We start from the raw sequence: 22,501 nt of genomic DNA, 5'->3' as shown, positions 1-22,501 counted from the left end.
CCTAAACAAATAAATGAGAAAAAACTGTCCACCTTTTCACTTGCTTAGAACCTATTACATTTTTAACTTCTCCCTGTTTTGATGATAGGTTAAATCTGTTTCTCTCCCCAGATGTTCTCTGACCTGCTGAGGATTTGCAACATTTTTTAATTTAAAAAAAATCTTAATGATCACTGAAAAAATCAGTGCCTAATGGACAAAGAGCAGGAGAAATATATTTACCTGATGGTGGTGTGTGTGGGTGTGTGTGTGGGGGGGGAGGGGGGGGGGGGTGCGGTTACATCCATGAGCTGGATTCTCCTCCCCGCCACATTTCCGTTTCACCCCGCTACTGGGATGCTTTGTTACGCCGGCTAGTCAATGGGGTTTCCCATTCTGCGTCTGCCCCACACCATCGGGAAACACCCGGGCTGCTGGTAAAACAGAGAATCCCGCCGGCGGAGAATCCAGCCCCATATCTTTTATTAATTCATCCTAAAACTGTTCAATGCTTGTGTATTTGTAACTCTTTCTTCATGTGTCAATGCACTGTGCCATCCAATCCCAATATTCTTTTCCCAAAACCTCCCAGGTATCATTATCTGTATTTCTCCTGTTCTTCTACAGTTACTGTCATAATATATACCAATATATCATGGTGCAGACACACACTGATGGACAAACACAGGGACCAATCAACATGTACAAACACCGCAGCCAATCATCAGTTAGAATACACACACTATAAAGGCAGAGGGCACCACGGTTCCCGCTCATTCTGGGTGCTGCCTCTGAGTGTAACAGAAACTTATTCAGCCCAGCACGAACTCACAACACGTGCTGAGAGAATCAACTGGTTTGGACAAGGCTTAGGTCTCTAGTTCAAGTTAGCATTATTTAGACCCACAGTCATCGTGTGTTAGTTAGTTAGAAGTAGTTAATAAAATTGAGTTGAACCTTCATCTGTGTTGGAAGTGTCTGTTCATCTCTCAAGCCTACACAAGCCAACACAACAGTTACAATACATCACAGCTGGAACCACTTCATGTTGCCTTCTTATAATGTCAAGTTTACTGCTATTTGAAAGTATCCCGAACACATTAAACTTTTATGAAGCCACACACAAACGAAAGTAGTTTCAGCAATCAGTGGGAGAAGGAGCTGAAACAAAGATGAAAGATAAGAGGCAGCTATTTTTAATTGGTGTAAATAATTGAATCCGTAATCAGGCAGGTTTGGAAAGCTGTTTCATTGGCAGTGTTTCAAAAATTAAATAAACATTAAATGGCATAGCTGACGTGGATAATTACACTCCAAGCTAAATACTGCTTGAAACAAACACAGTTTAACATGTTTTTCAGGAAAGATTATTATTTTAAACCATCTCCCATTATTTTCTTAAATGTTAACTTCTAAAACTAGCAGGTGCGGTGATTCTGTGGATTTGAAGAGTGTCTCAATGTCATTGTGCTGGTTTATATTTTTCAGCGCCGTTGTGTGAGCGAAGAATGGTTAACACCATGCAGCACTAAAATCTCAATCCACATCGAAATAAACAAATCAGCAAGCCCATAATCGATGTTTCCCTTTTCTCTTAATTAAGCATGAAAGTAATTGCTGAGCTTTTACACGTTACGCATTGCTGCTTGAATTATTTTACAGCGTTGTGGAATGGACCATTTTAATTTCTTCCATGTAACAATTCCGGTCATTTATAGTGATTCATTTTGTGGTTCGCTAGATGAGTCCTTTATAAAGCATGATCAAGCAATTCCAATTCCGCAACATAAAAACGTGGTTTGTGTTCACTGGGATTCTGAATGCCATCGCCATTAGCAGACCGCAGCCTATCATATCTCTCACTGATTGGGAGACCTTCAGTATAGGGAACAGGAGAAGTATTTTTCTTGAGATTGAGTGGACGTGGGCCTATTACCAGAGTTGATGATTGGAGCATATGGCAGCAGGCAACAGGATTATGTCTAGAACTCTTATTGAGAATAAACACCAAAATGGATTTAGGCCAAATGGCTATTTCTACGTGAAGCTTGAGCTTTAATAGTAATTGAAATCTGTAGCCAGGGATGTAATTTGTTGCTGCTTTGTGAGTTTCATATCGTGATGAGTCGGAAAAGATATTGGTCCAGATTTTGCATAAGACTACCACTGATGCGATCCACATTTTTATTGAATTCAAATTTCACCATCTGCAGTGGTGGGATTTGAACCTGGGTCCCCAAAGCATTACTCTGGGTCTCTGGTTTACTGCCACTATACCACCAACTCCCCACTGCAGCACTTCCCAATAGATAACCACCAAACATGCCAACAAACGTTTGGATTTTCCGCACCTGTTTGTGATGGGTGTCATGGTGGGTAGGAGTGGAAAATATTGTGAGAAGGCCAAAAATTGGTTTTCCAGGATTGTATCACCAGATTGCGATTTTATACTCCTGCCGTCAATGGGGGTGGAGGGGGGGAAATATTTCCTGCCACCGCACACCAGGAATGCCATTTTAATACATTTATAAGACTCCTTGTCAGAATCATACCCTGATAATCCAGCATGGGGGAAAGTCCATGTGCAATTTCACCGGCATGTTTCACAATGCCGGTGAAATAAGCGACATGGTCCTGCACTTTGCTCCAGACTTTGAGGGTGGTTCGCGTACCTTGCATTGCGTAGCACTCGTGGTAATCTGCGTCAGACCTCGCTGGCAGCACCACATCACTTTTATGTGGGTGTCACAGGCAATTCTCTGACAACCAGACCAACGTTAAGGCAAGAGTGCATTTTAATAGTCTGCAGGGCACGGACTGGACTGGGGATGGGCCAACTGGCCTCAGGCATGGAAAATAGCTGCAGGGTTAGGGGTACACTGGGGAGTTCGAATGGGGAAGGTTGCACTCAGATACATGTCTGGGGGGAGGGTACAAGGGTTAGTGTCTTCAGCGCCAGGGTGGGGATAGAGTATATTACAGAATGGCATAGTTTCTTGGGGCCAGAATGGGAGGAGCACTGAGTGAAGAAGCTCCTCAGTTTAAGTTTTTGAGCTTACAAAGACTGTCCTTTTCCCAGTTCAGGGAAAGGGGAGGACATATCATTCCAGCCTCAGTCATGCCCAGCGCAAGGGTGAGCGGAACATCATGGGCGGGATTCTCCATTGCCCGATGCCGATATCATATTGACGATCGGGCGGAGACACACAAATTGGGGGAGGCGCCTGTTTGGGTTGTGCCAGGGAAATCCCTCCCTAACAGAACTGTGGATGGACCTACACCACAACGACTGAAGAGGTTCAAGAAGGAGGCTCACCACCACCTTCCCAAGGGCAACTAGAGATGGGCAATAAATGCTGACCTAGCCAATGACACCCACGCCCTATAAATTAATAAAAAACGATCTAGAGTCTGAAAGATCTAAGCCCGTAAGACAAGGCAAAAGCCCAGGACAACTCTGTGGGTAGGTGTAAGTGTAATGAACACTGAAAATCTCTCACTCAATTAAAAATGTGGGCTTTTTTTGGAATGTCAGGAGCATTATGCACAACATTATATTTACTTTTCTGGCGGATCATTTTGTGGATACGCTGTGGTACAATGTCTAGGGGATGGTTTAGCACAATGGGCTAAACAGCTGGCTTGTAATGCAAAACAAGGCCAACAGCACGGGTTCAATTCCCGTACCGGCCTCCCCAACAGGCACCGGAATGTGGCAACCAGGGGCTTTTCACAGTAACTTCATTGAAGCCTACTTGTGACAAAAGCAATTAGTATTATAATTGCTGTGTGCAGGCACCTATTGAAATGAGTTACAAGCTAATTACACAGGCCGATCCTGAATCGGGAACTCATTCCAGATACTTTTATTCTGTGCTTGACCGTAAAGTCTGTTTCCTCACCCATTCCATTTTAGGAGCCATTCCATTAGGGGCTGTTTAGCTCACTGAGCTAAATCGCTGGCTTTGAAAGCAGACCAAGGCAGGCCAGCAACACAGTTCAATTCCTGTATCAGCCTCCCTGAACAGGCGCCGGAATGTGGCGACTAGGGGCTTTTCACAGTAACTTCATTGAAGCCTACTCATGACAATAAGCGATTTTCCGTACCAGCCTCCCCGAACAGGCGCCGGAATGTGGCGACTAGGGGCTTTTCACAGTAACTTCATTGAAGCCTATTCGTGACAATAAGCGATTTTCATTTTCATTCCGCCTCAACTGAATCTTGATCTAATATTTGAAGTACCCTGGGATAGTGAGCCAGAGAGTGCCAAAGCATGTTTTGCCAATAATCAATACAGTGGATATAGGATTGATACTAATGCACAGTAATAGCAAACTCTGGAATTGGCAAACAGTATGATTGAAAACTGAGTTGATTTAGTATAAATATATAATTATAAACAGAAGTAAGTGCACAAAGAGTGATAGACTTCAACACCCAATTGATCTATGTTTCTGTTAAAACAAGAAAAGCAGCCCAAGAAAAGGATCCGACCCTGTGTTTCTCGCTCCACAGATTTTGCCAGGCGTGGTTGAACATAGAACATAGAACAGTACAGCAGAGAACAGGCCCTTCGGCCTCGATGTTGTGCCGAGCATTGTCCGAAACCAAGATCAAGCTATCCCGCTCCTTGTCATTCTGGTGTGCTCCATGTTACTATCCAATAACCGCCTGAAAGTTCCTAAAGTGTCCGACTCCACTATCACAGCAGGTAGTCCATTCCACACCCTGACCACTCTCTGAGTAAAGAAACTACCTCGGACATCCCTCCTATATCTCCCACCCTGAACCTTATAGTTATGCCCCCTTGTAACAGCTACATCCACCCGAGAAAATAGTGACATTACCCATGGTTGGGTGGTGTGGGGAAACCACAAGCTCACTTAGAAATCGGGGCACCCTTTAAAAATGGCGACCCGATCTCTGAGTTCAGCTCGCCAGTACTTATTTAAAATTCTGAGGGCGAGATTCTCCGGACGCTGAGTGAACACAAAGTCAATGGACTTCTCCATTGCCCGTGTCTCGCCTGTGCCGTTCTTACGGCAGGCGGGGCGGAAGAATCCAGCCTTAAGTATGGGCTAAGCTGTGAGAAACCCTCCAGGGCTCAAAAAAGTGACAAAGTGACATTGAATAGCGGTGGGGAACTCACTGGCAGAGCCGACGGGAAACTCCCTGAAAAACCCGCCACAAATTAACTTAGACATTTTTGGGGAGAATCGCGCCCATAGTTTTGAAAGATCAGGGGCAGCATATTGGCACAGTGGTTAGCACTGCTGCCTCAGAGCGCTGGGGACCCAGGTTCAATTCTGGCTTCGGGTGACTGTCTGTGTAGAGTTTGCACCTTCTCTCCAATTCTGTGTGGGCTTCCTCCGGGTGCTCTCACAGTTTTCTCTCACAGTCCAAAAAAGTGCAGATTAGGTGGATTGGTCATGCGAGATTGTCCCTTAGTGTTCAAAGATGTGCAGGTTAGGTGGGGTGATGGGGATAGGACGGGTTAGTAGGACTAGGTAGGGTGCCCTTTTAGAGGATTGGTGCAGACTCGATGGGCTGAATGGCCCCTTCCACATCATAGGATTCTATTCTGTGGTTCTAAGGTATGATTCTAACAAAATATTTGTAAAAATAAATTAGTCATATATATGTATATATATATGTTATATTCATTTTTTAAAATAAATTTAGAGTACCCAATTCATTTTTCCAATTAAGTGGCAATTTAGCGTGGTCAATTCAGCTACCTTGCACATCTTTGAGTTGTGGGGGCGAAACCCACGCAGACACGGGGAGAATGTGCAAACTCCACACGGACAGTGACCCAGGGCCGGGATCGAACCTGGGACCTCGGTGCCGTGAGGCAGCAGTGCTAACCATTGCAGCCGTGCTGCCCCTGTCATGTTATATTCATAATATGTGTGGTTCATGTAAAGAATGTTTTAATAAAGCTTTTCACAAAAGAGATAGAGTACATATCAGTGAGACGGGTGTGCCTGTTTCACTGCCAGTGTCTGGCTATCCTTGGTGTCATATTGACAATGACACTCGTAAATCATTCTTCCCACCCAGTCATGACCTGCACTTTGTCTTCATTGCCCCCATAAGCAGAAAACAAAATTTCACAAATGCATGTTGTTTCGAAAAGTAATGACACTTTTATTGCTTCTTTTACCAATTCTGGGTGCATGCAGCACAGGTCGGCAAAAACTGGGAAGTCATTTGCTCCAGAAAGATTATTTTCAGTTTCAGTAGCTCATGTGCTGTTTGTCCACACTGGCAGTGACATGACATAGAAAATGTCAAAAGGGATCTTAAACCTGATGTATTGGCTGGCTGGGACTTGATGCAGTGTAGCGAGAGACAGACTTCCAACACTTGATGAGATGCAACACAATTTTATTTAACATCTAAACTATTATACATGTTCAACTGTGGGTTGACACTATGCTGACTTGAATGGAGACCTGACACTAGCCTGACCAGACTTACTAGTTACCGCATGGTGTTGGCACTGGCTCGCTCACGAGCTCTGACTGTCTCAGAGGCTTGGTCCCGAGAGAGCGGGGAAACTGGTGCCCTCTGGCTTCATAATGATCATGTCCTGTCTGGTGATTGGCTGCTCTGTTCTGTGTGCCTACTGGTCATCCTGTGTGTCAATCATTGCCTGTCTGCACTCCATTATATACATAGATAGCACTCCATTATATACATAGATGTATATTATGACAAAACCTAATCATGCTTATCATGGGCTGGATTCTCCATCGGCGGGATGTTCAGTTTTGCTGGCAGCGCTCTCACGCCCACGAATTTCCCGACAGCGTGGGGTGCCCACAATAGGAAATGTCATTGGCCGTCTGCTGGGACAGAGAATCCCGCTGCCAGTGGGGGTGCGCCGCACCAGAAAAATCTCCATTGTGTTGTGTGCCACTTCCACTGTGCTAAATGGGATAGATTTTGAGCAGATTTAGCATCTCAGGGCTGGGCATACAGTCAACCACAATCTGCAACCTCATGGCCTGGCATATCCCCCACTCTACCAGAGGCAGGGAATCAACCCTGGTTCAATGAAGAGTGCAGGAGGGCATTCCAGAAGCAACACCAGGCATACCGAAAAATTAAGTGTCAACCTGGTGAAGCTACAACACAGGACTATTTGTGTGCCAAACGGCATAAGCAGCAAGTGATAGAAAGAGCTAAGCGATTCCACAACCAATGCATCAGATCTAAGCTCTGCAGTCCTGCACAACCAGCTGTGAATGGTGGTGGACTATTAAACAATTCACTGGAGGAGGAGGCTCCACAATTATCCCCATCCTCAATGATGGAGGAGGCCAGCACATTTGTGCAAAAGACAAGGTTGAAGCGACAGTCTTCCGCCAGAAGTGCCCCCTGCCCAATAGCACTGTCGGTTCACCTCCACCTCAGGGACTGCAGCAGTTCACCACCACCTTCTGATGCTCAACTAGGGATGGGTAATAAATGCTGGCCTAACCAGTGATGCCCACATCCTGTAAATGTGTTTTTTTAATTGTGTGTACCCGACGGAGCAGGAGGGCCACTTCAGATTCTTGCAGAATAATATGGGCTGCTCGCCAGCTTGGTTCAATCTCCAGCTTACCCAATGGTTAAAATCCTTTCTCAAATGCTTTACCCATCAATTGCCTGACCCTGGGAGGTTGCAATGTGTTTTTATATTTCATGGAAATATCAGTATCACTCTAACTAGGGGCTGGTTTAGCTCACCAGCCTAAATCGCTGGCTTTTAAAGCAGACCAAGCAGGCCAGCAGCACGGTTCGATTCCTGTACCAGCCTCGCCGGAATGTGGCGACTAGGGGCTTTTCACAGTAACTTCATTGAAGCCTACTCGTGACAATAAGCGATTTTCATTTCATTTCAACTATAATAATTGCACAGTGGTAGCTCAGCACAATATCAAAACATGCTTATATCTCAGTGCTACTCTAATTCTCTGGCTGCATTTCTAACCTCTTAGCTATGCCTCACCGTAAGTGCTTCTCTTGGGAGAGGGGTTGAGCTCTGTTCTAAAAGAGTTCATCCAAATATATCTCCTCACATTTACTATGATTTGAATTCCATCTGCCACTTTTTGGCCATTGCACCATCATTTTGCTGTCCCTTGCAGATTCATCTGTTGCTGAGATTTGTTTCCTATTTAGCTGTTTTCTGCAGATCTGGCAGTGGCTGCCTCTAACATGATATCCAAATCACTGATGCACATAGTGAGTGGAAGGAGTTTGAAAAGAGAATCTTGGGGAAACTGTAAACAATATGAGAAACTGCTCTTAATACTGACTGATTTCCTCCCTATGCCCCAGTTTTTAATCCACCAATTCTGTACCTTTTGATTTTCTCCAATAGACTCATACCTGCTACCTTGCCAAAGACTTTCAGGAATGCAAAATAACAGTCACTATTGTTCTCCCATCCGCCTCCTCTGGCCTCCTCAAAGGACACTCTCAGGCTTGTCAGCACTATGATCTGCAAACTACCTTTGCTGCATCTATATATTTATTTCCTTCACTTCACTTTGGTGGCTGTGCCTTTACTGATCAGGCCTTAAGCTCTAAAATTCCTTCTCTCAGCGTCTTCCCCCTCACTACCTCTCTCTCCTCCTTTTGGACCCTTCTTAAAAACTACCTTTGTAACCACTGTAACTACCTCTGATCACCATTATTCATAACTCCTTATGTGGCTCAATGTCAAATTCTGTTTGCTAATGATTGCACCTTGGAATGCATCACGGTGTTAAAGACGCCCATAGAAATGCAAGTTTATTACGTTGTTATTTTCTCATCCTCTGGATATTTAGTCCATTTTTTTTCATTAAAGAGCACAATTTTTTCCCAATGCACAGATAATTTTGTCTTCCTTTTTGAAAATGTGCATTTTACCAAACCATTGTCACATAACTCACCTCAATCAAACTCTGAAGCACAGGGGATTTTATTACCTTTTTTCCAATCAGTCAATAGAAAGGAAATTCTAGTGGAGCTCATCCGTCAGCCTCATTTACTTCAGCTCATCCCATTTTGTGCCCACATGAATCTGAGTTTCTACAGCCTTTGTTCTTTTGCCCTGTTTTGCTTGGGTTCCTTAGACATTTCTCATTAGGACCCAGCACTTCGTCCTTTTTTAGCTGAACTAATCTCTTTGGTATTTTTCCTTTTATTTGTTAGAATATCTCTTTTCTAATTTTTAACCATTCAGGATTACCTCCTCCCCAGCATCACTCCCTTTTTGATTTGATTTTTGATTTGATTTATTATTGTCACATGTATTAGTAAACAGTGAAAAGCATTGTTTCTTGCATGCTGTACAAACAATGCATACCGTACATAGGGAAGGAAGGAGAGACTAAATATTCCTGCCAATGTTCATTCCCCATTGACTCACTATCCTCTTCTTTGTTGGTTATACCTCATCGTTAACTATTTTCTTTTTCTGTGTTTCATGTCACCACTTTAAAAATAATTTGTAGAATATCACTCTTGATATGTTTTCACATTGTATTCCTGTACTCCATTTTTGCTTTCTTTACCTAGTTCATTCAAATCAGTGGATAAAGAAATGTCATTTGATTGCATTGACTAAGCCCACCTTCACTGGTTTCGCCAATGGTAACTTCTAACTAAAGTTACTTCATTGCTTCATGCTTTAATAAGATTTCAGTCCTAAATACCTGCTGGAGACCATATTGAAACTACATGGGCGGGATTCTCCCAACAGGAGTCTAAGTGCCAACGCCACATTTCATGGTGGGATTTGAACCCAGTTCCCCAGAGCATTGCCTTGGATTTCTGGAATACTAGACCAAGAGACAATACCACTATGCCACTGCCTGGGTGCGGTACGTTTCAGCGCCGCCGTTTCAGCGCTGCCGTTTCAGCGCTGCCGTTTCAGCGCCGCCGTTTCAGCGCCGCCGTTTCAGCGCCGCCGTTTCAGCGCCGCCGTTTCAGCGCCGCCGTTTCAGCGCCAGGACATTTCAGCGCCGCCGTTTCAGCGCCGCCGTTTCAGCGCAGCTGTTTCAGCGCCAGGACATTTCAGCGCCGCCGTTTCAGCGCCGCCGTTTCAGCGCCGCCGTTTCAGCGCCGCCGTTTCAGCGCCGCCGTTTCAGCGCCAGGACATTTCAGCGCCGCCGTTTCAGCGCTGCCGTTTCAGCGCCGCCGTTTCAGCGCCGCCGTTTCAGCGCCGCCGTTTCAGCGCCAGGACATTTCAGCGCCGCCGTTTCAGCGCTGCCGTTTCAGCGCCGCCGTTTCAGCGCTGCCGTTTCAGCGCTGCCGTTTCAGCGCTGCCGTTTCAGCGCCGCCGTTTCAGCGCCGCCGTTTCAGCGCCGCCGTTTCAGCGCCGCCGTTTCAGCGCCGCCGTTTCAGCGCCGCCGTTTCAGCGCCGCCGTTTCAGCCCCGCCGTTTCAGCGCCGCCGTTTCAGCGCCGCCGTTTCAGCGCCGCCGTTTCAGCGCCAGGACATTTCAGCGCCGCCGTTTCAGCGCTGCCGTTTCAGCGCCGCCGTTTCAGCGCTGCCGTTTCAGCGCTGCCGTTTCAGCGTTGCCGTTTCAGCGCCGCCGTTTCAGCGCCGCCGTTTCAGCGCAGCTGTTTCAGCGCTGCCGTTTCAGCGCCAGGACATTTCAGCGCTGCCGTTTCAGCGCTGCCGTTTCAGCGCCGCCGTTTCAGCGCTGCCGTTTCAGCGCTGCCGTTTCAGCGCTGCCGTTTCAGCGCTGCCGTTTCAGCGCTGCCGTTTCAGCGCTGCCGTTTCAGCGCCGCCGTTTCAGCGCTGCCGTTTCAGCGCTGCCGTTTCAGCGCAGCTGTTTCAGCGCCAGGACATTTCAGCGCCGCCGTTTCAGCGCCGCCGTTTCAGCGCCGCCGTTTCAGCGCCGCCGTTTCAGCGCCGCCGTTTCAGCGCCGCCGTTTCAGCGCTGCCGTTTCAGCGCTGCCGTTTCAGCGCTGCCGTTTCAGCGCTGCCGTTTCAGCGCTGCCGTTTCAGCGCCGCCGTTTCAGCGCCGCCGTTTCAGCGCTGCCGTTTCAGCGCCGCCGTTTCAGCGCCGCCGTTTCAGCGCCGCCGTTTCAGCGCTGCCGTTTCAGCGCCGCCGTTTCAGCGCCGCCGTTTCAGCGCCGCCGTTTCAGCGCCGCCGTTTCAGCGCTGCCGTTTCAGCGCCGCCGTTTCAGCGCTGCCGTTTCAGCGCCGCCGTTTCAGCGCAGCTGTTTCAGCGCCAGGACATTTCAGCGCCGCCGTTTCAGCGCCGCCATTTCAGCGCCAGGACATTTCAGCGCCGCCGTTTCAGCGCTGCCGTTTCAGCGCCAGGACATTTCAGCGCCAGGACATTTCAGCGCCGCCGTTTCAGCGCCAGGACATTTCAGCGCCGCCGTTTCAGCGCTGCCGTTTCAGCGCCGCCGTTTCAGCGCAGCTGTTTCAGCGCCAGGACATTTCAGCGCCGCCGTTTCAGCGCTGCCGTTTCAGCGCCGCCGTTTCAGCGCCGCCGTTTCAGCGCCGCCGTTTCAGCGCTGCCGTTTCAGCGCCGCCGTTTCAGCGCTGCCGTTTCAGCGCCGCCGTTTCAGCGCTGCCGTTTCAGCGCTGCCGTTTCAGCGCCGCCGTTTCAGCGCCGCAGTTTCAGCGCCGCCGTTTCAGCGCCAGGACATTTCAGCGCCGCCGTTTCAGCGCCGCCGTTTCAGCGCCGCCGTTTCAGCGCCGCCGTTTCAGCGCAGCTGTTTCAGCGCCAGGACATTTCAGCGCCGCCGTTTCAGCGCTGCCGTTTCAGCGCCGCCGTTTCAGCGCCGCCGTTTCAGCGCCGCCGTTTCAGCGCTGCCGTTTCAGCGCCGCCGTTTCAGCGCTGCCGTTTCAGCGCCGCCGTTTCAGCGCTGCCGTTTCAGCGCCGCCGTTTCAGCGCCGCAGTTTCAGCGCCGCCGTTTCAGCGCCAGGACATTTCAGCGCCGCCGTTTCAGCGCCGCCGTTTCAGCGCCAGGACATTTCAGCGCCGCCGTTTCAGCGCCGCCGTTTCAGCGCCAGGACATTTCAGCGCCGCCGTTTCAGCGCCAGGACATTTCAGCGCCAGGACATTTCAGCGCCAGAAAAAAAAAACTCTCCAATGTTGTCATATAGTTATGACAGAATTTTTTTTGGCACAAAGCAATTTACAAATCTGTAAGTTCATAAAATGAAATAAAACTCAAGTGTTAACTAAATGTTTTTATTGTAAAAGATCCACTTATAAAGATCCAAAAACAGTACATTAAAACAATTTACAAATTTGTAAGTTCATAAAATCAATCATTAAAAGGAAAGTTCATTGGACATTCATTGGATATTCATTGGAAAAAACACATTTAGTTTGTTAAATTGTGCCCTATTGAACGAAGGTAGTCAATTTCATTCCTGCTACCATATTCGGAAACAATTCTCAATATCCTCTCATCAGCTTTTCTATATTTAAGTAATTTTAATTGAGGTTCATTGCCAGCTAAAAGTTTCTCGAAGTGCTCGTCTCTTCCCTTTTGAACATGCTTAAGGACATCAATGAACTTCCAGATAGTTGGGTGTGACATTAACAGTTCACTTTTCAATCTCCTGTTGGCCGCCTCAGCATAGTTATTTGTTCTGTCATCCCCATCTAATGTTCTTTGATACATATTCCACATCTCGGTAGGAAATAAAGGACTTTGTCTGCCTGCTCCTCGGCGATTAGGACGGCCGATATAATTATCTTCGAAATAGTTTAAAACCGGAATTAAGTCCTCCGGTAAATTACCTGCTAAAGAATCCACGTGACTGTCAAGGTCGGCAACTGGCACAAAACATAGGGCAGTTATCATTTTCGAATGTAATGCAAAATCGGGATTGCATTACTCAAGAATGATTTCTGAATGAATGAGCGCTGAAACGTCCTGGCGCTGAAATATTTGGCGCTGAAATGTCCTGGCGCTGAAACGGCGGCGCTGAAATATTTGGCGCTGAAATGTCCTGGCGCTGAAACGGCGGCGCTGAAACGGCGGCGCTGAACTGTCCCATTCCCCCACTGCCTCCCCTCATTAAACATATACAAGGGAGATGGTACCTCAGGCAGGCTGAGGCACAAGCTAGCTTTGACAAAGAGTCATCGGACTTGAAACGTTAGCTCTTTTCTCTCCCTACAGATGCTGCCAGACTTGCTGAGATTTTCCAGCAATTTCCCTTTCGTTTGAGGCACAAACTCCCTGATTAAGTTAAAAGCAGATCATCTGCTACAGTATTGCGTAGCACTCATTTACATTATCCAATCCTGGACGATCATTCTGGAAGGTTGTCCAATCAGATGGGTGCACGTGCAGTCCTTGTGGGTCCATGCGCCCATGCATGATCAGTGTCCAATCGTTTTGTGCCGCATCCGTGCCGGGGCGTACCAGCCAGTCGCAATTGTGACATATACTCAGCAATTTCCCAAAGAAGCGGTATCAAGCTTTGCATGGATCAGCAGTTTAGCATAGATAGTAGTCAGCACAATAAAGGGAAATGTAATGCCTTGTGGCTCGATTGGTTAGAGGCTGAGTAATCGGGGGGTGTTGGAGGTTTGGCTTCCTAGAACGAAGGAGTGAGCTGAACGTTCCACTCCCGGCCAATGGGGTCAGTTCTTGCTATCTGGCCGTGTCCGCATGCAGCAACTCAGATGCCGCACTGCACAACTACCAACATGACACATGTTTGCACACGGGGAGGCTGCCTTGTGTTCTGGCATCGGAATATTTTATAAATGGATAAAACGCTGATGTTAAGTAGAATCATATACAGTATTTAAAAATAACCTGGAAGGCATTGACGTGGTTAGGGAAAGAATAAAACCACACAACGAGTAATAAATGAGTCAGACCCCACACACACACATTCTCTGCAATTGTACTCGTTTTCTCGCTGTGACGGCTTCTTTCATTCAGCGTGTTTTACAGATATAGATTGCTTGTTTCACTTCCCTTCCCACACCCCCTCATATGACTTCAATGTTGCTGTATGGCTTTTCAGGAAGTGATGAACATTTTATCTAAGTGTGCACAGGTTTATTAAATGAGGGGAAAAAAACAGGAAATGCCAGAACTACTCGGGTCAGGCAGCATCTACGGTGAGGGAAACAATTAATAGGCAGTATTTAACGGAGGCGACAGGGGTCTTGACCGCAGGCTGGCGATCCATGCGTCGCATCTTTTAACGAGGCCCGAGCTCCATGTCTGCATGCCTCATGTCGCGATATTTACAATCTTGTCTTGCATTCGGAAAAGGGAGAGGGGGGGAAAGCTGTCATGATATGCAAGCATCGTGTTGAGTTTGCACGCTCTCCCCGTGTCTGCGTGGATTTTGCCTCCATAACCCAAAAATATGCAGGTTAGGTGGATTGGCCACGCTAAATTGCCCCTTAATTGGAAAAAATAATTGGGAACTCTAAATTTATTTTTAAAAATGATATGCAAACATGAAGCTAATGAACAGATAGAATAGGACATGACCAATGAGCAGTCTGGACACTCAGGGGTGGTATCTCACTGTAAAAGGGATGAGGCACTCACATCCCGCCTCTTTCCACAGACCAACATCTACAGAGTGAGACAGGGTGTATCCTCAGCGTCACACCCCAGCATGTGGCTTAGAGCAAGGCTGCTTCAGTTAGACTGAGTTACTACATTTAGATTAGCAGAGAGTCGAACTCATTGAGAACTGTGCTGCTAGTTCAATAAAAAACATTGAACTCACTTCAAAGCCTGGAGCATCTTTTACTCAAAACTGCATCAAGTGGCAGCTTGTGTTGTTCCAAATTACATAACTCAACGGGGGGGGGGGGGGGGGGGGGGGGTTGGGGGGAATTAGGGGCACAAAAATGAAGATAAATCCCTCTGATTGTAAAACTGTGAATCCAGCACCACCCAGGCATATTCCCTGCCCGCTGTTACTGTTGGTAAAAATTCCCAGCAGATGGGGGCAGAGTTCACAATACGTGCACTGACTTTTCCCCCAGAACAGATCAAAACAAAAGAGTAAAATCCATGCCTCCAGGTAGCTTCATTCGCTATTTTGCTGGAAATATTGACAAGATAACAATCTTGCTTGGTTTAAGATTTTGCTGACACATGGCATCCCGGAGAAACCTTGCTTGTCGGTCTATGTTTAGCAGGTTTTGTTAGTTTTTCACAGCATAGATATGGTTTTCAATGGAACTTGAGTAAACTTGATGTCCCTGACATGATATCAACTCTTTAGTGTGGAGAAATTACTTTGGGTTCTTTGTCTGGTTACTACATCGCTCTGGGTTCTCCTTTCACAACAATAAGGTTAGGTGTATGACGTAGCATCTATTGACAAACTATGTGACATTAACTGTGACACATATAGTAATTGGAACTATCAACATTTGTTCTGGGCTCAATTCTGAATTGCCACAGAACTCTTCAGGAAGCAGAATCCCAATGTTGTCCTCAGATTGAACCCTGCATGAGTGGGAAAGTAAGTGGATTGGCGAATGAGTAAATATTGCATTCTCATGTCATCTCTACTTTCTGTCTTGCGATCATTGATGAAAGTTTCATGCAGACACTCATTGGCACTTGCTTCTGTATTCAGTGTGGTTCTCTAAATTCCACCTTGCAAGTCAGAATTACTGACCAACAGTTCCAAAGCATGAATGACAACCTTATAAAGACATTCTCAACATATATTTGTATGTTGTACAATGTAAGTATGTATGGATGCAAGAATAGTTTTACTGATTGACCTGGTGCATATAGCACATCTTAATACTTCATCTACCATTTTGTTTTTATATTTAGTATCCATATCATTATGGCCTGCATTACCACATTTGTGTTGAGTGGCAGAAAGGGGGCGGTATACAGGGTTCAATAGTTTAAATCAAGAAAAGATGATCGATCAGGTGTTGGAAAGGTATGCTTACTGTCACAAATTTATATGGACTGTATGAAGAGTTCACGAATGCTTGAAAATGTACAGTGAGCAGAAATGGAAGTAGTTAAAATTAGCCATGCAACATGGTCTATGATTGCCGCAAGATTGCCACAGGCGGGACGCGGACCATTAAAGGTCCATTGACCTTGGGTGGGAACTTCCGGTTGCCGGGTGGATCCTGCTAGAGAATCCCGCCCCAAGGGTGGGATTTATTGACCTCCTCGCCTTATGATTTTTGGCGGCAGAAGTGGCCCACCAGCAGGATCTACCGACCCCGCCATTGTCCATTGTTAACGGGGTTTCCCGGTGACAGCAGCCGGCGTGAACAGTCGGTAAATCCTGCCCCATGTAGTAGATGTGCTAGCAAAATGTAAAGCCCATTGGACTATTGGAACAATGGCAGTATTGGTCCAAAATTGGTAGGGGACAGAAAACAAAAACTAATGAGAGTGGTTGTTGCTCCCTCTGCAGAGAGGAACATGGTAGTGTCCTCCAGGAGCTTTTATTAGAACCATTGTCCTTTTTGTTGTGTATGAATGACCTGGATTTGCGTATACAGGGCATGATTTCAAAGTTTGAGGATTATATGAAGCTCAGAACCACACTGCAGGCTCCATCGGTGGGATCCTGCGCTTCGCCGCAGTGCACCCACGCCCGTGCATTTCCTGACGGCATGGGCTAGCCACAACTGCCAGCCTGGCAGTATCACCTGGGCACCTGGCTGTGCCAGGCTGGCACACAGGTGGTACTGCCAGGGTGCTCAGGTGGCACTCCCAGTTGCCAGGTTGGCAGTGCCAAGGTGACTAGGTGGCATCGGCAATGCCAGGATGCAACCCTCCCCTGATTCTAATCACCGGGGCCACTGATCACCTCGAAGATCCCCCCCAAGTGCTGTTCCCCATTTGTGGGGACCAGTACTAAACTGCACCCGGCTGGGGTCTCCTCAGCGAGATCAGCGCGATCCTGGGGGCCGGTTAGATCTGTCGGGATCCAGATCGCAACGTAATGACCGTTGAGAATCTTGGAAGAGGCCTCTCGCAGGATCTACCTGTCATGTCCCTTCCTGATTCCGACAGGACATGGCAGGTAAATTTTACCCATGTGGTGAATGTAACTTGGTAATTCACACTGTATCTTTGTAAGCGCAGTAGCATTATCCAACCACTAGGGGGAGTCGCTCTGGGAATGCTCTGGAGTTTGTACAGGGCTCCGCCCATGACTCCTCCCCCTTGTGCTGCTGTATAAATACCCTTGTCCAGAGTCAGCCTGCAGTTCACCGAGGGTTCATCAACGGGTAACAGGCTGGCTCTGTAGTAAGTAGATTAAAACCACTGTTCATATCTGAAAGCACGTGTCTGGTGAATTGATGGTTCCATCAACCCATATCAAACAAGACTTCAGAAGGACATAGACCGACTGGTGAACATTGGAACAGGACGAGGCCATTTACGCCCCACTGGCCTGGCCCACTATTCAATGAGATCATAGCTGATCCAGAAGCCCGTTTGTTCCCCATGTCCTTTAACATTTGAAGATAATCAAAATCTGGCAATCACACATTTAAAATTTGCAATTGTCTTTAAAGAATGGAATTCCGAAATTCCACCACTTTACCACAGGCAGCATTTCCCATGTTAACAGTGTTCCAGAAATTTTCCCTGTACAGTGCACTTCTTTTTTTCTTTTGTATCTTTCTGCTTTCTCTTTCTTTGCCAAAGAGCCTCTGGATTTTAACTTCCTGTTGGTTTTGCTTCCAGGTCAAGGGTTGTCAGGTAATATAAACGAGTATTTTGAATTGTCTGAAAATGATCAATGACCCCTTTACGAATGAAGATGTTCGGCAGCAAGAGCAGGGGTGTGTGTAGGTGGGCCCCCTTTCCAGATGCTGAATCCCTCAAAGAGGCACTGAGTGTCTGAAAGCAAAGAAAAACATCAAAATCCAGACAGGTTTCCTTTCTAAGCTACCCGCAGAGGGCGTTCCCCCACCTGCCACTGTATGAATACAAGTGGCAGTGGGATAAGGCCCATAGGTGAGCATTAATTGCCCACTTAAGGGTCTCAAATACTCAAATAGCAGCAGGCCATGAAAGCCGCCCACAAGCCCTCCCACCCCGGACTCAATCAGAGGTGAGAAGGTGGCAAAATCTCCACTTGCCATCCTTCTATCTGATCAAATAGTCACCCATGGGTAGCACGGTGGCGCCGTGGTTAGCACTGCTGCCTCACGGCGCCTAGGCCCTGGCTGGGCTTGATCCCAGCCCTGGGTAACTGTCCGTGTGGAGTTTGCACATTCTCTCCATGTCTGCGTGTGTCTCACCCCCACGACCCAAAGATGTGCAGGTTAGGTGGGTTGGCCTCGCTAAATTTCCCCTTCATTGGAACAAAAGAATTGGGTAATTTACATTTTTTTAAATGGAAAATAAATAGCCACCCACTGCCAAACCTGCAGGGAGGGGGGAGTGAATTCCAGCCATTCTCTCATAGCTGTTTTCCTCTGTTTAGAAGTTCTTGTGTAATGAGATTCATTATGATTTGTCCTTTTTGCCATGACGTTCAATCAAGCTGTAGCCACCCTTGTCCCCTGAAGGTTAGACTGAAGCACGGAGACTCTACCTTACTCAAGATTCAAAATTACTTTCTATGTTGGTCAGAGTGAATAATTGATGAATTGCAGTCAGAGAAACAAGTAAAAAGCCCATATATTTGAGGCTGAAAGTGCACTATTGTGTCAATTAGTCTCACACGGTACATATTAATCACAAATAACCTGCACATTCACTATACAATATTTGGAATGTGAAGTGCTCTGAAGCATACCTTCGGAGTTCTCTTGGATGGATTTCAGTCCTGTCATATTTCAAATAGAGAGCAATGTTTAGCATCTGAACCAACTATGGGGGCTGCAAGAATCAAACAACAGCAACAGATACGAGTAACAGCCTCACGGCGCTGAGGTCCCAGGTTCGATCCCGGCTCTGGGTCACTGTCCGTGTGGAGTTTGCGCATTCTCCCCGTGTCTGCGTGGGTGTCGCCCCCACAACCCAAAAATGTGCAGAGTAGGTGGACTGGCCACGCTAAATTGCCCCTTAATTGGAAAAAATAATTGGGTAATCTAAATTAAAAAAAAAAAAAGTTCTGGACACCATATTTGAGAAAGAGGGCGGGATTCCCCGAGCCCCGCCAGGTCGGAGAATCGGCCGGGGGCGGCGGGGGGGCGGGGGGGGGGGGGGGGGGGGGGGGGGGGAGCGTGAATCCTATTCCCGCCGGCCGCCGAATTCCCTGGCACCTGAAATTCGGCGGGGGCGGGAATTGTGCCACGCCAGTCGGCGGCCGCTCGTAGCGGGCCCTCTGGCGATTCTCCGGCCCGCGTTGGGCCGAAGTCCCGCTGGTTTTTTGCCAGTCCCGCCGGCATAAATTAGACTAGGTCCCTTTCCGGCGGGACATGGCGGCACGGGCGGGCTCCGGGGTCCTGGGGGGCTGCGCGGGGTGATCTGGCCCCAGTGGGTGCCCCCATGGTGCCCTGGCCCACGATCGGGGCCCACCAATCCGCGAGTGGGCCTGTGCCGTGGGGGCACTCTTTTCCTATGCGCAGCCGTGTCGGCGTCCGCGATGGCCGACTTGTAGGTGAACCCCCCCCCCCCCCACAGATGCACGGGGATGACGTCAGCAGCCACTGAGTCTATTCGGCCCCGGCTGGCGTGGCGCCAAAGGCCTTCCATGCTGGCCAGCGGGGCGTAAACCGCTCCGGCGCGGCCTAGCCCCTGAAGGTGCGGAGTATCCGCACCTTTGGGGCGGGCCGACGCCAGAGTGGTTCACACCACTCTGTCCCGCCGGGAACCCCTGCCCCGCCGGGTACGGGAGAATCCCACTCCGAATGTGCAAGCAGTGGAGAGAGTACAGAGAACATTCACAGGAATGGATCCAGGGATAAAGAATTGTAGCTATGAGGATGGATTGGAGAGGTTGGCACTGTTTTCCATGGAGAAAAGGAGATTGAGGGAAGACCTGATTCAAGGTGGCATAATAGCATAGTGGTTAGCACTGCTGGCTCATAGCACCAGGGACCTGGGTTCAATTTCAACCTCGGGTGACTGTCTCCACGGAGTCTGCACTTTCACTCCGTGGGTCTGCGTGGGTTTCCTCCGGGTGTTCTGGTTTCTTCCCACAGTCCAAAGATGTGCAGGTTGGGTGGATTGGCCATGCTAAATTGCCCTTAGTGTCCAAAAGGCTGGGTCAGGTTATGGAGTCACAGGGATAGGGCGAGGGAGTTGGCCTAGTTAGAGAGCCCTTTCAAGGGTCGGTGCAGAGCCTGTGGGCCGAATGTAGGGATTCTATGATTCTGAGGGCTATAGACAAGGGTAAAGAGTGACAGCCTGTCCTCACTCAAGGGAACATTAAAAACTGGAGGGTAAAGACTCAAAATAATTTGCAAAATGAGTAAAAGTGATGTGAGGAAAATATTTTTCATCCAGCGAGTGGTTGAAGTCTGAAACAATCGTGCTGTGAGGGCAGTGGAGTCAGGTTTAATGGAGGGATTCAAAAGGGAATTAGATTGTGTTGGCATCCCAGATGAGAACCCATCTATTTGCAATTTGTAAAACTGTGACGAAAGGTGACTGCACCACAGGAGCGATAACACTGACCAATAGGTATCTTTTATGTTAAAACAAATTTCAATTTAAACATAGAATTAACCACGTTAAGAACACTAGAAATAGCTTTAAAGTTAACAGTTCTTAAATCAAAGAAGGATTTCTAACTTACTTCTTAAATCTGCCACTAAATATTCCAATTCAGCAAACCAAATATTTCTTATATATAAAGTTAACAGCCAATCAGGTTTTACTTACAGAGAATTTGAAGAAAACCATGCAGGAGAAAACTGAAAGACATTTCTTGTCAGTCTAAAATCCTATGGCAAACTGAAACTACAGACAGACCTGGCTCCTCCCCTTAATTACTTCAACTGTACCCAAAGCATAAGGCATTATTCTGACTCCTTCACCAAGATAACCCATGACTTGTTCAACTAGAACCAAATATAATGGGCTGGATTCTCCGCTGTCGGGTTTCTCTGTTGCACCGGCAGTCCGGAGATTTCCCGACGGCGTGGGGCTACCCACAATGGGAAACCCCGTTGGCCAGCTGACGAGACAGAGAATTCCAGGAGCGCACCCGAGCGGGAGCGGGACAGAGAATCCCGCCCAAAATCTTTCATGATCTATCTACACCCCAGGAACAGCACGACCAAAAACAATATTCTATTTGCTAGTTATCTGTAAACAAGTAAAAGTTTATAATCAATGATTATCTCACCTTTACAACCACTTAATCATAGCTTTTGCAGCCATACTGGGCTGAATTCTCTGATTCTGCGACTATGTCCGCAGGATCCATTTGGTCTGACGACCAAAAAGTCAGCGCAGCCCCCACACCAATGCTCCACCCATTGGGGGGCTAGAACCTGTGCCACGTAAAGGCTTTACCTGCTGATGCAGACAGAGGATGGGTGAGTCCGTGGCCATGCATGCACATGGCAGCAGCCTGCGATTGCATCACTGTACGGACCCGGCCTGCCAAAAGCTCTTCCCTATAACCCCCTTCACCACCCCTGGACCACCCCCACCGGGCCCCCCAGTCCCGCCGAAGCCCCTTTGCCAGCGAGACAGGTCCCCCCCCCCCCCCCATCCCCGACTGTGGGGTGCTGGACACCGTCTGCAGCCGCCATGTGTGGTCCCCGAAAAGTGAGAGGACACGCGACCAACACCGTCAGGGACTCGGCCCATGAGGGGCGGAGAATAGGGGGAGGACCCCAGGTGATGCCCTTTGGCCATCCCGACGGTGTGCGCCATAACTCCTCGAGTACGCCGTTTTTCAATGGGTGGGGCATCAGGAATACAGCGCCGCACCCAGATTACGGTGTAAAAATGGATTCTCTGGCATATCGCCGAATGCGATTTCGGCATCGCTGATCAGAGATTCCCGCCCACTGTCTCTGTGTATCGTACCCAGGATTTTAAATAACATTACTGCAACAAATATAAAATGTGGCAGTTCCCTACATTTATCATAATTGCTTTCTGAACGGAAAGAATGTGCAAAGTTACAGGGATGAGATAGGGGAGTATGAGTTGTGGATACTTTCAGAAACCCAGTGCAGGCTCGATGGGCTGAATGGCCTCCTTCTGCACTCTAAAAATTCTTTGATTCTGTTTACTTTTATATTGGTCAGTTTACAATGAAACATATTGTTCAGATGGATATAATCCTAAAATGTTGGGACAGAGACAGAAGGAGGCACACTAGCATGAGTCGCATGGACAGAGCCTGAATATCTTAGGTAGAATTAGGCAGATTTTTATGAAGCTGGAAAATAATACTGAGGGGTCAATGGACCTTTAAGTCATTCACTAAGTAGATGGAAGATTATAGTCAGGAACAGCCTGGGACAGCAAAGGTCATACATTATCAAGTTTTGATCATCCATATTAAAGATCTCAACTAATATGGCAGAGGGGTGGGAACCAGAGCATTATCTTAGAAGGTGTGATAACTGAAGGGGAAATAGAGAACAAAAATAAGAGAACATCAC

This window comes from Scyliorhinus canicula, chromosome 4 (assembly GCF_902713615.1).
Source record: "Scyliorhinus canicula chromosome 4, sScyCan1.1, whole genome shotgun sequence".
Classification (NCBI taxonomy): Eukaryota; Metazoa; Chordata; class Chondrichthyes; order Carcharhiniformes; family Scyliorhinidae; genus Scyliorhinus; species Scyliorhinus canicula.
Note: the sequence above shows the minus strand (reverse complement) of the source record.